The 11,479-nt window shown below is 38.0% G+C and overlaps 1 pseudogene; it reads right to left on the bottom strand.

Annotated features, from left to right (window-relative positions):
• Positions 1-5,737: 5,737 nt before the first annotated feature.
• Positions 5,738-7,066, bottom strand: LOC115855684 (lysine-rich nucleolar protein 1-like; annotated as a pseudogene).
• Between the last annotated feature and the right edge of the window lie 4,413 nt (positions 7,067-11,479).

Here is an 11,479-nt window from a genome sequence, read left to right on the forward strand (position 1 = left end):
TTATTATACTTAACTTGATATGTTACTTCTGGTGCTATTCTTTATTCTTTATGTTCTAAGTTTTCTTCTTATATAATTCCCTTCTGTATGGAAACCTTCCTTTAGCAATTCTTATAGACCTGATATACTGACAATAACTACTCTTAGTTTTCCTCCCTCTGAGAAGAACTTAACTTACCCTTCTTTCCTGAAGGATATTTTCATTGGATATAGAATTATGGGTTCACACTTCTTTCAGCACTTTATAAACAGTCTTATACTTCCTTTTGGCCTCCATGCTTTCTTATAAGAACCCAGTCATTTTTTATTTTACCAACTGTTCTCAAATATATTTTTCTTTCTTTCTTTCTTTCTTTCTTTCTTTCTTTCTTTCTTTCTTTCTTTCTTTCTTTCTTTCTTTCTTTCCTTTCTTTCTTTCTTTTTCTTGTTTTAGTTTTAAGAGTTTAATTATGTTATGCTTGAAAGTGGATTATTTGGGACTTATCTTGCTTGGGTTTCACTGAGAGTCTTTGGCATGTAAGTTTATGTCTTTCACCATATTGGGGATGTTATTAGACATTATTTCTTCAAATATTTTTATAGGACCACATTCCTTCTCTTCTGTCTCTGCAACTCCAACAATATTAATTGTAGACCTTTTTTTGCTGCCCCACGATCCCTAAGACTGTTTACTCTTGTATTTCACTTTTTTATCTTCCTGCAATTCCATTGTATTATTTCTGTTGATTTACCTTTAAGTTCAGTGGCTATCTTCTCTGTCATTTTCATTCTATTAGTGATCACTCCAGGAGTTTGATTTCTTTTTTAAAAAAGATGGTTATTGTATTTTAAAGTTCTAAAATTTCCATTATGTTCTCTATATTTTCTACTTTTGCTAGACTTTTAACTCTCCATTCACTCAAGAGAATTTACTCATTCTTGTGGGAACATTTAAAAAAATAGGTGCTTAAAATCTTTGACAGATAATCCTAACATCTATGTCATCTCTGTTTTGGCATCTATAGGTTATCTTTTCCCATATAAATTGATATTTTTCCTCATCCTGATGCCAGTTTTATATCGTGTCTTATATTGTGTTTTTAATATTGTATTTTAATACAGTATTTTAAATATTATGTTATGAAATTCGTTTCTCATTTAAATCCTGTAGAAGACAATGGTATTTTTGGTTTAGCAGAAAGTTGGCCTGGTTACATTTAAGCTTCAAGTTTCTACCAGCCTTCCAAGGGTTAGCATTTCAGTATTCACCTCATTTTTAAAGTCTTTGAAGAAATATTCTACTCCGTCTTACATTTGCCAACCCAGTGGTGAGACTGTAACCAAAGCAAACAACGAGTTCAGTTGTAACAATATTCAGAAGGTTGTCTTTTTGTGATGTTCTCACATGGTGGAGAGAGAGAAAGAGATCTCTCTTCCTCTTCTGGTAAATCCAGATATGGTCACGCTGTGATTAGGGCTTCAACATATGTATTTTAAGGAAACATAATTTAGCCCATAGCTATATATAATTAGATTAAGGGCAATTAATATTGACCTTTTTTTTTTTTAATACTGACCTTTTGTTTGTTTTTTTGGTCTCTTCATATTTAAAATTTTCAGCAATTACTTGTTTGACAGTTCTTTTATGATGATTTTCCCAAACCATTGGACTAGTTTTTTTGTTCTTTTTTTTTCATACCCCCTCTTTCTCACTGTATTCCTTTTTAGAAAGTGACAAAAATTTTCATAAGTAATTGAGGTATGTCAGAATTGCAATTATTGGTTCTTTCTGGAAAGAAGACAGAAATTTAGGAAGGTTAAAGGAAAAGACCCCAGCTTTATGGTTGCATTCTTGACAAGTAAAGCCACAGAAGTAAAGAGTTTAGAAGTTATCACTCCTGGCCTTACAACAAGAAAACTGAAAAGAAATGACTTTTCTTGGACTCATCAAAACAATGATATTACTGGGTAAACAGCTACTCTAAAATCTGGAGAGACAGGCACATCAAGAATGATATAGGAACTGAGATCAGGTTACCCAAAGCAGAATTCATTGAAGGCATAAACTGATAGGAACACACAAATGGTAATTTTCATGAAATGCTGAATACAGAGGAGTATCAAAATACTTCCAGGATCCCCATCAGGTTCCTATGGTAAGAATATGAGAAAGATCCTTTCTTGGCTCTAGCAGGGAAGGCAAATGATAAGCCTTGTGAAACACACTTAGAGCCTTCTCTATGAAAGAAAGGCTATTTTTCCAGGACCAAAGTCACAGCCAGAGGTTCTGTCTGCTAGAAAAGGGAATTCCTCCGTGTCTAGCTTCTTCCAACCTTCCTGCCTCACCTGAGGGAAGAAAAAGACACTACTAACAAGGGTCAGGTGTTCAAGGAAATAGACTAGAAACTCTGCAACCAGGGAATGGAGTGGGGGAAACAAAGCTATAGCACTGGAGAAACATTTGTGAAGGTCAGAGACCCCAAGGCACAGCCTCCACACTTTACCACCAGTGTGGCTCTAGCAAAACAATAATAGATTATGACAGAAGGAGTTGCATGACAAAGACTCTCCTCTCTCTTGGAGGAGGAGCACATGGGAAGACCACCATCAGGAAGGGACAAAAGCAAGGAGATCTGAAGAATGTGGAACTTCTGGCACCTATAGCTACCTATAAATTTTAATATCTGTGTGATGAGTGGAATGGAAATATAAAATCATCCTCAAAAGTAATGATATCCTTATATATAGTTCTTACTATATTCAGAGATAGAGTTTGCAGACAATTTCAATCCTGTTTCTACCACTAATTTGTTTATATTGTTGATTTCCTGCTTTCTAAATTTGTGGGTTTTCAGTTGACATTTGAGGTAGGTTGATTCTTAGTTTTAAGGTATCTTCCTGAACACTGCAGGCTTTCAGCAGACAATGTCATCTGGATGCTTAATGTCAATCCAACCCACAACTCATGTGACAACCAAAAGTGTCCCCTCTTATTTATTTTAAATGCTCTTTGGAAGGAAACATCCCTTGATTTGAGAAACACTAATAGATAATCTGAGTGTTATATCCAGTTCTAAAATTAATATAATAGTTCAAATGATTTTTGTACTCTGAACAAAATTAAACCCCTATAATTTCATCACCAATAAATTTTTTTTGGGTACTGCTCAAATATTCCCAAGTGGCCTTTATTTCACAAAATTATTTTCATTAAAATTATTTCCTATACCACTTTTACTATATGATACTATTCAAATGAAAATCAATTGACAAATATACAAATTACGCACTTTTAAGTCATCTACTTTGAGGCTGTACACATCAGAGAGCATCAGTGACCAAGCCTGAGTCAGTGAATTCCTAACGCTCTTCCATTAACCTGGACTTGGACTTTCACGTTCGGTCAGGTATCCGTTACATCAAAGCAGCTTCTGTACCATATGTTACCTGGCCCATGTGGAAGCTTAGATTTTCTATGTTCTTGTTTGGTTTCCTCAGCCTGTTACTAAATCAATTAGCCAGTCTCTGAAGACCATGGCCTACATGAGATGAAGTCTGCTACTACTACATGAAGGATGATGGAGAAACAACAGAAAAAAAATCAAAAAATTTTAGGAAATAAGGTGAAAGTGAGAAAAACTTCTGCATGAGGCCTGTATTAATTTTCTATTGCGCTTTAAATTACTACAAACTTAGTGGCTCAAAAATTCACAATTTTACCATCTTACAGGTCTCCTGGTCTAAAGTCCAGTGGGCTTACCTTCAAAATGAAGGTGTCAGCTGGGCTGTATTCCTTCTGGGGGCTCTAGGTGAGAATCAGTTTTCTTGCCTTTTCCAGCTTCTAGAGGCCACCTGCATTCCTTGGCTTGTGGTTCCTTCATCTTCAAACTAGTGACAGCTTGCTGAGTGTTTCTTGCAAGTCTCTTGACTCTTCTGTCTCCCTCTTCTACTTCTAATCCTGGATTATCTGGGTAGGCCCAGTCTAATCATATTAAGGTCAACTGATTAGCAAACAATTCCATCTGCTACCTTAAACTCCCTTTTGTTTTGTATCACAACATATTAACAGGTTCCAATGATTAGGACTTGGATGGGGGGGCGGGGCATGGGGGCATTATTCCAACCACAAACCTGAACAGTTCTAAGTTTGCAGAGCTGAACACACAATTTTTAAGGAGAGAACTGTGTCTATCTGGCAAACACTTTTGATTGGCCAGTCTAACTACAGAAAGGTGGCCTCATGGAGGGGCCTAGTGGGCTAAGGCAAAACAGCAGGAATCACCCCAAGGAATAAAGTGGTTAAGAATCACGAGGTCTGGGGAACAGATGGATAAAGGCAGTTATAAGGAGGGAAGGACCTTGCCATAGGAGGGGGGTCAGTCAGTGAGCAACCCCCAAGGGAGAAACAGCCGACAAGTTCAAGAACAGGGTTGTTATATATTCAGCTAAGACCTTGGCTGTGCTTAAATACCAGACCTCCCACCCATCTCTCCCAGATTCTGAATAAAAGTCCAAAAACTGCCTTGTTCCAGTGGAGACAGGCTGTGTGCTACACGGAGTCAACAAATGAAGAACAACATGGGAAATCACACCACAAAAACTTGCAGACAGCCTGAGGAGGGCCCAGGACATGGGGAAAAAGGGGGATAGGTGACTCAAGACAATGTTGTTTAATTTACAAAAGGACAGAGGCCCAGCTAACTGCAGGGCAGGAGCTGTCACTAGAGCAACAGTGGTCTGCACCTATGAAAGCAGCCGAGACAAGGCTAAGTTCAATCTGAGGACACTTGGCATCTTGCCGTCTTGGCTGCCCAGCCTTCTCTGCTTAGACCCTGCTTCAGGAACAGACTTTAATAACCTTCCCAAGCCAAGTGGAACTCATTCAGCCACACTGAGCTAGAAATTCAAATCCTATCACAGAGACTGAAGATACAGCAAGAGGGGAAAGGCCTGACCACCACACCCTAATGAGAGCTATCACTGTGGTGATAGATCAGGGACAATCACTCAGCCACTCTCCGGAAGCACCCAGTAGATGGCTGAGCACAATCCTTCCTGACAGTCAAGCAAGCCCAAACTGTAGTGTGATCTCTCAGCAAGATAAAAATGATTAGAGAAGCAGTGGTTGGTTCCTTTTACACTGGGCAAGTTCCTGTAGTGTGGATCAAGACTGGGAAAGATTTATTCCCCTGTAGGAAGGGGATGTGCCCTGAAGAGCTAACTCAAATGCAGAATCTTACCTTGTAGGCCTCTTCTGTTATGCATCTCAAGGTTGAATCCGTGAAAGGCCAAGTTCACCTTCTGAGGGAAGTGGCCCACCTGAATCACTGCTAACACAGACTTGTAAGACTCTAGACCTGGCCGATGCTTGTTGGTCAGGGCCCAGGCAGACCTGCCTCACCTCTGCCCCATGGTGAGGCAGAATCAGAATCATAAAGATTAAATACATTAATGCAAGGGAGACACATATGTGCCTGGCACACAGTAAGCACTAGACAAGCGTGAGCTATTGCTATTGATACTCACTGTCTTCAACAGGGACAGAAGCTTCACACAGAAAACAGTAGGTTTCAGCCACTCACATGTTCTCCTGGTTCCTGAAATGAGCTGCCCTCACCCCACTTTGTCCAAGCACATCAACATAGTTGTCCTTTATCTCTGCAGGAATTCAATTCGAGACAACTGTCCTATGGCTTTCATCTGCGTAACAGAACAATAAAAGCAATGTTGGCCGTTTGGGGGGACAAGACAGGAGAGTTTAATCTTCTAACTTGATTGACCCGGATGCGTTCCTGTCAATATAAAAGATTTTGTCCAGAGCCGTGGAGAAGCCAAGGCCGGCCCTCTGCTTGTACTTCCAGCTCATGGCCCAGTCGTAGTCCTGCTGCAGATTCTGCTGCAGGGTGTCAGCCACCTTCTTGCTGAGGGCCATGTTGGGCCTGCCAACAATGTTAGGGGGGTGACTGAATGAAGGGGACAGATTTTTAAAGCCACCCATGAGTTTGAGAAGTTTCTGTTCCTCATTTTCAAAGCCAGCAGTATCCCATTGGCCAAACTGAGTTCCTGTCTGCTTCCTGGTGTCAGAAGCTTCCGTCCTCCCCGACTCATGATCGATCTCTTCTTGCAAGGCCTTTCACCTCACCGGGTCTATGTGCGCCTCGTCCATGTTGCCCTTCTTTTCCAACACTACCTCCAAGTCCGTGTCGGGCTCCTCCTCCCAAGGTTCTCCTGCCTCTTCTTCTTCCTCTTCAGAGCTGGCAACTCAGTGTCTGCCTGCTCTGCCTTTTTCTTGGACTCTATTTTCTTCTTCACAGGGGCCTTGGGGTCATCTCCTATTGGGATGTATTCTGGAGCTTCTACTTTTACTGACTTCTTTTTACTTCCTTTCCTACGGCTGCTCTCCACAGACCTGGAGAGCTCAGGGTGCCCTAGGGGGATATCTCCCTCCTGGTGGATTTTCTTTTTCTTCTTCATCCTCATGTTGTGTTCCCTGGGGCTCCACTGCTTCTGTTTCTGTCCCAAGACTGCCTGCTCAGGGACGCCACCTTTCCCAACTGAGCAAGTGTACAAAGCGTCCCTGGCCTCACAGAACCAAGGGTCCCTGGCTGAGATGGCTGTAGCTTCCTGTGCCTTCTTCTCCTTCTTGTGTTTTTTGAGCTTCTTGCCAACTCTGGTCACCTCCTCGCCCTGCCTGTGGTCTGCGGAGGTCTTCACCCTTGAGCCAGGGAACACGGACTTTCTCTTCTTCTTCTTTTCCCTACCGAGGGACTCAGATGGACCAAGTGCCTGCTTTGTGGGGCTGGGAGATGGCTCAATCCTTTTGGCACGTAACATGGTCTCAGGTTCTAGGAGTTCCTCGCAGACAGTGCTGTGACTCCTTTTTCTTCATTAGAGGCATTTCAGGTGCCTGCTCTTGGACCATATTCTTCGAGGGTGATGTGGCTCTTGTGGGACAAACCTCCGCAAAATAATTGTCAGTGTTTAAAACAAAGTATTGAGTCTCTGGTTCTTTAACTACCTTCCTTTTCTTCTTCTTTTTCTCTGGGAACCCAAAGCCCAAGTCTCCTTTGTGAGTCTTAGTGATCATTCCCGAAAGCCAAACTTCCCCACCTCCATGTGAGAGCCCACTCCGCTGTGACCATCAATAACTTTTTATCTCAATGAATGACATTCAATTATTTTCTCATTTATATATATATGGAAATATCCTTACTTATGTCACTCAGAGCCAATTTTATGTGAATAATGAACTATTTGGAATAATCAGTAGTTGCATTTCTTCTTTTCTGACTAGGACTGATCAGTCTACTTCTAACCGTATAGGCTATTTGGAAGATAGAGCAATTTCAATGTAGATTAGTGATAACGGATATTTCAAATAAAGTAATAAGAAAGAATGAGGTTACCAAGGTTAATTTGTACTAATTTACACTTAATAAACCACCACAGAGAAAATTATATTATCATAATAAACATAATATCATTGCCTTATCTCTACTAGTAATCACTCCGTAATAACTCTCTAAGTTAGACATCAAGTCATGAGCCACCTAACTTTAACCACAAATCCTTAATGATTTTATATTATTTCTTTTAAAATAATGTCACATTATAGTGACATATAAGTATATATGTATGCATATATAAAGTATTATGACAGTATTCATTTTCTGAACCCTTATTTATCATGTGCAATCTTTCTATTTATGCCATTTTAATACTGGTGAGGAGTAGCAATGAGGATTCTCTGAATATCTGCTAAAGCTTATATCTGGGTTCAAATGAGAGGAGGTATCCTATAAAGAATATTATAATTTATCTTTGGTCAACTGATTATTTTTATTGGAACATTATTAAAATTTAGTGTTTATTCTTCATTTCACATATATATATATTGAGGGCTTATTATATAATAGGGATTCTGCTATTACTGAGAGAACATTGTGAATCAAACATACGTGATGTGAGCCTCACTGAGCATACTATCCAGTGATGGAGACAGACAATTAAATACACAGGTTTTACGTGAATATAATTATATTGTCAGGGTGCTATGGGAGCACACAGGAGATCAGAAAAAAAAAAGGAAGTGAAAACCAGAAGGACAGACTATAAAAGAGACTGGAAGCTATTTCTTAAGGCTGTGGTGTGAAATGTAAGTGGCCTGCTAGTGAAAGATGAGGTCAGAGAGGAAAGCAAATTCCAAAGCATGAAGTGGTCCTCAGTCTCTGAAGAAGGGTTTGTCCTTCACACTTTCAGAAAAGTGGGAAGTCATTGAAGGACTTTAATTAGAGCAAGGGCATGACCCTTTAGATTTAGATTTCTAAGACTTCAGAAAGACCCCTCTGGGTATAGCATAGAAAACATTATAAGAAAAAAAAATCGGTTGCACTCTTCTTGCCTTATTAGATTATTAAATATACCTTGGCAACTACACAGTTTTATTTAATCTAATAATATATTATATACTGCTAAATTCACAAAACTTTATACAATAGAATATTCTAAATGCTATGTTTCCTTGATGTTTTTCTATTCTTCCATCCCCTTTCTTTTCATAAAGACAATAATCTTCCTTGTGTTTTATAATACATCTGTTGGGCTGAGAAAATCTTATGAGGCAAGGCTAATTGTCTTACCTTGAATGTTTTAGTTTTCTTGTGACAAGTTTGAACTATTGCCATCATAGTCATAGATCATTGTTAAATTCAAGTAAAGCTGATTGACCACAAACCCTTGGCCACAGTAACTGGAGCAGGGAACAAAAGCTGATTCATCATGGGTCAATTGGGCTCTCTCTCATATGGTATTTAAACTCCTAATCTTAATGACTGTGGTAGATACCTATGTCATATGATTGGCAGAGTAAAGGTGAATGTTCTTCAAAGGTATTATATTAAAGTCTTTGCAACAGTACATGATTATGATCTTCTTAGGACAGATTTGTCAACGCTTCCTTGGATTTGATATGTTGTCAAGTATCCTTAAAATAATATATATATTTCCCTTGAGTTATAGTTATTTTGATTTGTTTTATGTTTCTTAGAAGCAAAATTATACACTGTCTATACTATCAAAATAATCATTTGACAAACTAAAGAATTTAATGTCTGCTAGTATTAAAATAGCTAGTACATTAGCATGTCTTTATCTGAGCAGAAATATTTCTTGTGCCTAGTGAATTTTGTTAAAATATACCTGTTAGGTTCAGATGATTTCATCTATGTAAAACAGAAAATCCTACTTCACCAACTTTCAAAATTCAGGAAAAAAAAATTGCCATATTACTAGAAGCTCTGAGATAGAATGATAGTTAATTTAGCACCTCAATGACATTGCTAACGCTAGGAATCTACATCAATCTTTCTGTGTCCTCCATTCTCACCGTGCCAACTATATCCGTGCATTTTTCCAACATTGTTACAAGAGCTATGATCATCTCATCCTCCCACAACAATATCATATTTCTTGAATACATGATACCACTTAGAAATACCTGTTTTTAAAGAACTAACTTAGAACTTAAGATAAAATTAGAATCTTGGATAGAGAGCATCTTTGAGATCATCAAACGTTACACTCTCATTTAGAGATTTGAAACTGTGTCCTCCACAATTTTACTTAAATTAATGGCCCCCTGACCAATAAATTCTTGTATACATAGACAGGAAGTGTGAAAGGGGATCGGCTAGAGTGCAGTTCAAGGAATGAAAAGGTGAACTGCGCATTGAAAAATTTGTCCTCCAAGGTACTGGGACATGGGTGGTGATTGTGTGCCATGGGGATAAGGAAGATAGGGAGTTGAGGAAGGTAACAAATACATTTAATCAGCTTGATAATTCCAATTTGCCCTTGAAACCATGTTGTTTTATCCTCTATAAGTGTTCATTTCCAATATTGAGACGTCAAATTCATGCAGTAGTATTCTCAGGGTTCTGAAAGAATGTTTCATCCAGAATTCAGAATGCAACTAATATAAACAATGCAACTAATATAAACAATCTATTGCTAAAAAATAAGGGTTAAAGTGCTACAGAATTACTGTATTCCAAATGTGCCCCACAGTGTTTTAAAAGGTCACTTCAAAGATAAAGGAGTTTATACTGCCAGTCACTTCATTTGAGCATTTATCTTTCAATTGAAGTGATATTTCTTTCCCCTATTTTACATACTGAGTTTCCACCGAAGATTGTATTTGCAGAAAAAGAGATAGTCACAAAAAATTTTTCAAAGAATTAGAAAGTCATGGAGAAGTGGTATTTGAAATAAGGCATAGAAAGTTTGGTAATATAAATGTTATATTTCATTTTTCTACCTTTTTCCTCATGACACCAATGCAATATAAGATTGTATGTATAATGTATATACACAATATATCAAAAGATACATATATATGTATCTTTTTACATGAACATCATAAATAGATAAACAACCTTGTTTTCATGTTAATGACAACAATGGCTTCATCAAAATAGCAAATATCTTTCATGTTATATTCTTAGGATTGTAGGAAATTGAGTTTACACATATGCAGCTTCTCTCTTTCTCTCTCTCTTTTTTTTTTTATATTCAAAGTTCCCTTTGGTAGTTTCTACTTTATACAAGTTGAATATATTATATATACACATAAGATAAAAGGAAACTTCAGTCAAGATTTTTTATTTTTTAGCATCTTCTCTGTTTGACCACAACAAGAGTAATGAAATCAATTCTGGGAGGAATTTCAGTGCTAAAGTCTCCAATATAATATGCTCTCTGAGATCAATGAAGCTATCCTTCACTTGTTCTCATTTTCTATTTCACTTTGTACCTCTTGGTTGTTGCTGAACTGAAATTTGAGTGTCAATCTGGAAATCTGTTTTTCATTTTTGAGTGTTCTGATATAAGAGTAGTTAATGTTGGGGAGAGAAATACCTGTTCCATTGAATGCAGATGGTCAGTTCACTGCTGTTAATACTGAGAACAGTTTTTCTGAAATATTATTCTAAAATAGTATTTTATTGAACTGACTTTTTAAAATTGACTATTTTTTAAGAGCAGTTTTAGGGTTACAGCCAAACTGAGGGGAAGGTAGAGAGATTTCCCACATACTCCCAGCTCCCACACATGCATCACCTCCCCTATTATCAACATCTGCCATGAGAATGGTACATCTGTTACAATGGATGAACCTACATTGATACACCATAATCATCCAAAGTGCATAGTTTACACTGAGGTTCACTCTTAGAGTTGTACATTCTATGGGTTTGGAAAAATGTGTAATGACATGTATCCATCATTATAGTATCATACAGAGTATTTTCACTGCCCTAAAAATCTCCTGTGCATCACCATCCTTCTCCCCCAACCCTGGCAACCACTTATCTTTTACTGTCTCTATAGTTTTGCCTTTTCTAGAATGCCATATGATTGGAATCATACACTATGTAGCCTTTTCAGATTGCCTTTTTTCACTACTAATATGCATTTTAGGATCTTCCATGTCTTTTCATGGCTT

This window comes from Globicephala melas, chromosome 4 (assembly GCF_963455315.2).
Source record: "Globicephala melas chromosome 4, mGloMel1.2, whole genome shotgun sequence".
Lineage (NCBI taxonomy): Eukaryota > Metazoa > Chordata > Mammalia > Artiodactyla > Delphinidae > Globicephala > Globicephala melas.